Source organism: Tupaia chinensis, unplaced genomic scaffold, assembly GCF_000334495.1.
Source record: "Tupaia chinensis unplaced genomic scaffold, TupChi_1.0 Scaffold000296_1, whole genome shotgun sequence".
Classification (NCBI taxonomy): domain Eukaryota; kingdom Metazoa; phylum Chordata; class Mammalia; order Scandentia; family Tupaiidae; genus Tupaia; species Tupaia belangeri.
The window spans coordinates 1,547,763-1,552,605 of NW_006159784.1; positions in this window are offsets into that span (position 1 = coordinate 1,547,763).

Genomic DNA, 4,843 nt, shown 5'->3' on the forward strand with positions numbered 1-4,843 from the left:
TATATATATATATATATATATATATATATATATATATATATATATATGTATATATAAAATAGAAATATATTTCTTGGAGAGAAAGAAAGAGTACTCCCAACAGGGTCTCTATGCTGCAATACGCCTCAGCCTATCCAGTTACAGGCATGCATGTGATCAGGTAGCACACATGTGGTCACGGAGCTCCACGAAACCAGGATCTTGTCCAGTTGCATTACCAATATGTTACTCCCTGGTTCCATATTGTTTTTATGTGTGTGTTTTTTATTATAGCCATCCTAGTAGGTTGAAGTGTTACCTTATCATGGTTTTGTTTTATGGTCTGTTTGTGAGGGCTAATTTTATGTGCCAACTTGACTGGGCTATGGTGTTTCAGATAACTGAATGTCTGTAAAGGTGTTTCCTGAAGAGATTAGCATTTGAATTGGTGACCCAGTAAAGCCAATGATTCTGCCCAGTGTGGATGGGCCTCATCCAATGTGTTGAAGGCCTGATCAGAATGAAAAGGTAGAGGATGACTGAATTAACCCTTTGGACTATTTGAGTTAAGATATCCGCCTTCTGCTGCCCTCTGTCATCCTGTTTTTCAGACTTAGACGGGACTCTACATCATTGGCTCTCTGGTTCCAGGGCTTCATACACTACCACCAGCTTTCTTGTGTCTCTAGCTTGCTAATGGCTCACCATGAGACTTAGCTTCCATAAGGATGTGAGCCATCAATACCTTATAGTAGATAAAGAAGCAAATCTTATTGGTTCTGTTTCTCTGGAGACCTGACTAAACACAATACTTTTTAATTTTCCTTTTCTTTCTTACTGTGGTAAAATATTGCATTACATAAAATTGACTGTTTTAGCTATTTTTAAGTGTCATTAACTACATTCACACTGCTGTTTAACACTGTGGTTTTGATTCCATTTTCCTGATGACTGATAATACTTAGCATCTTTTTCCTGTGCCTGTTGGCCATTTGTATATCTTCTCTGGAGAAATGTTTATTCAAGTTTTTTGCTTTTCTTTTTTTAAAATTTTAATTTGCCAAAAGGTATGTGTGCTCATCAGAGAGAGACAGAGACAGAGAGAAAGAGAGAGAAAGCTCCTCACAGTGCTTGGTCACAGTGAGGCATGGTCATATGGCAGTCCCTTCTCCATCTTTCCATCCTGTGGGGATTTGGAGTATGCATGCACGTGTACCCAGTGTGTTTTTCAAGCTGCTAGGTCTCAGATCTAAACTGCACAGCTGTCCACATGGGATCTGGCTCTCCTAACTATAAGGCCATGGGGCCAAGTTTTTACCTCTTTGAGTCATTTATCTTTTTGTTCTTGAGTTGTAGCCACTCTTTATATATTCTGGCTACTTGTCTCATTGGTACTTGCAGGGATTTAATGTACAGAGGTAACACACAAAGAGAGGTCAATGCCATCAAAAAAAGACTTTTATTACATTTTCTGAGTGGAGGTGCCAAACTATGCAGGGCCACAGGGGAAACACTAGTTTGCAGAGAGAAGACTGGTGTCTCTAGCTTGCTAATGGCTCACCATGAGTTTCCATAAGGATGTGAGCCATCAATACCTAGTTTGCAGAGAGAAGACTAGAAGAGGACAGTATGGTCAGAGCCTTTTCTGAGGTTTCTGCAGGAAAGGCATAGCAGGCAGAGTAAGCACTTTAGGATTGGCTAGTTCAAATAATTCTGGTGAACTTGGGCTACAAGGGGAGATTTCCAGTTGCCTGTACCTGACCTTGGGGGTGATTTAGGGCAGAGGAAATACTGGCTTTTGGTGTGAAAGTTACATAAAACGGTGGGTGAGGGAAGAGCCTTAGATCACCCAGTCTACATCTAAGGAGCATTCCAAGCAGACTAACTTGCATGGAGAGTAAAAACTTTGGCTGTTGATTTGGCACTGTGAATGCCAAACAGATAGAAAGTAAGAAAGCAGAACAATACTGTACAGACCCTGAACAGATATATAGTAGGCAAATATATTCTCCCATTCTTAGATTGTCTCTTTTTCTTTTTAATGGCCAGGGTGTGCATGCACTCACTGGAGAGAGGGAGAAGAGAAGTGAAGCATCCCCTAATGGGGGATGGTCACACCACAATCCGTTTTTTCCTCATTTTTCTATCCCATCAGGATTTGAGGCACACAGGTGCATATGTGTCTGTTGTGTTTTTCAAGTTGCAGGAACCAGAATTTGAACCATGTGGGATCCTGCTCCCTGTGCACAGGGCTTAACTACTGCACTGTGGGGCCAGACCCTCTATTCACTTTTTGATATTATTCATTATGCACAAAACTTTTACATTTTGATAGTTTATTTTATTTATTTATTTTTTGTTGGTTATGCTTTTGGTTTCATATATAGAAATCCATTGTCAAGTTTAAGGTCATCAAGATTTAGTCCTATGTATTTATCTATAAGTTATTATGATTTGGCTCTTACTTTTAGCTCTTTGTTCCATTTTGAGTTACTTTTTTGAATGGTGTGAAATAAAGGTATATGCCTTTTTTGTTGTTTGTTTTTTTTTGCCATTGGACTCATGCATCCTTTTTTGTTGTTTGTTTTTTTTGCCATAGGGCTCATGCATTCGCCAAAGTGAGATAGAGAGAAGAAAAGTGAGAAATCACCTTCCGCCCAGTGGGAGAGCCACACCACAATCCCTTCTCTTCTATTCTCTTCTCAGGATTTGGGGCACACATTCACACATACCTGGTGTGATTTTCAAGTGACTGGGTTTGGGACTCAAACCGTGGTTAGCCACCTGGGAATCCAGCATTAACCACTATGTCACCTGCTGACCCTGAGGTATGTGCTTTTTATTAAAAAAAAAAAATCCATGTGGGGGCCAGAAGGTGCACTGGTGGTTAAGCTGCTGGATCCTTACATGGTCAACCATAGTTGGAGTGTCTGACTTGCTGGCTTGAAAACCACAGTGGACACGTGTGTGTACATGCCCAAAATCCTGAGAGGAGAATGGAGAAGGAATTACAGCATGGCAATCCCCCCTGGGAGTAATTTCTCACTTTCCCTCTCTCTGTCTCTGTCTCTTTTTAGCAAGCGAACATACTCTATAGCAAAAATCTAAACAAACAAACAAGCAACAACAACAAATTCTCTATGATAAAAAGAGAATCCAGTGCCTATGGAAGTCAATTTGCTGATACCTATTACAAGTGCATATCCTTCCCAATTTTACTCCTAAGAATTTACCATAGACATACATTAAAAGAATGTATATATAATGTTATTCACTGTGGCATTAATTTTTTTCTATAACGAAGCATTGCACATGCTATGGTTTGGATGTACTCCCAATATTCAAGTGTTGAGACTTGATTGATAAAGATGTTAAGTGAAAACTTGATCCAATTACGGTGTCAAAAGTGGGCACTTTGGAGAGGAGATTAATGATTAGGTGGTTAGAGCAGGAACCTCATAGTTGAGTTCTGGTAGGTTTATAAAGAAAGGAAATGAAACAGGCAAAAATCATATGGATAATGACATTTCTCTACTCTGCTCAAAGTCCTGTCTTCTGTCATTTTGTCATGTCTTTGGACTTTCCAGCCATCAGAACTATGAGTGAAAAAACCTCTATTTTCTTATAAATTGTCCATACTCAACGATCTCTGTTAGCGACACAATAACAGATTAAGGCAGCACACAAACCTAATGTCCCTCAATAGGATCTATGCAATAAATTGGAGGACTGTGAAAAAAAGAATGAAGCTTTCTTGTTCTGATTTGGAACACTCTCCAAAAAATGTTATTCAATATAAAAAATTAAGGGCTAGTACAGAATGTTTTTCAGGTATAACATTGGGACAGTAAGAATCTATATGCCCATTTCTTATATACATGTAAAGAAGCTCTGGAAGGGTTCGTAAGAAAACAAGAATGGTAGATTCCCACAGGGAGAACTGGCACTGTGCACATGAGGCAAGTGAGGGAGAGTTTTTCTAGTTCTTATTGGATTTGCTGTTTCTTTAAATATGGAAATAAATTATCAAGCAATCAGATAAATATATACATATGATAAATTTTAAAACAGACCTTTTATAGAAAATAAGGGGGCATGGGGTAAGAAAGTCATTGTCTTGGATGTTAAATATATTTTGTTCTAGTTGAAACTATTTCCTTACCTGGTTTTTCCATGATGGCTAACATACTACCTTACCTGGTTTTCTTGTGATTATTAATGTATGTACTTCGAAAAGTGGAAAAACAGAATTAAAGTCCAAGTTTGGTGCAAAAACATTGAAATTTATGCATAGATTTTCATAACGCACATTTTTCATTAATTTTTTGAAGACCTCTCATAACAAGCTATAGTATCTCTAGTGCTGGTTGAGGTTAGATTTGTGATCTGTGGTCATGGAGCAGAGCAGCAAACTGATCCCCAGGACTTTGAAGAAATGCTCCTGGCCTCATTCACACAGTGATGAGTAAACATCACATGGTTAGGTTTCTAGGTTGAGTCTAAAGGGAAAGGCACCAGCCTACTTGAATAGATGGCTTCATTCTTTTACCATTAAGGTTTATGGTTTTTAATTTTTAATGCCAAAGGGCCCATGTGTACACATGGATGATGTAGAAACAGAGAGAGAGAGAGAAAGGGAGAGAGAAAGCACTCCTTGATGGGGCCTGGTTGTTATGCAATCCTCTTTGCTCCAATTGTTCATTTAATCAGAACCCTGAGTGTGCATGAACACAGCATGTTTCTTCAGCTGCTGAGGCTGGAACTGAAACTCTGGTCAGCCATGTGGAATTTGGCTTCCTCCATGAAGTGCTTAAATGCTATGCTAGATAGGGATCTGGTCTTAGTAAGCTCTTTGATGCTAAAT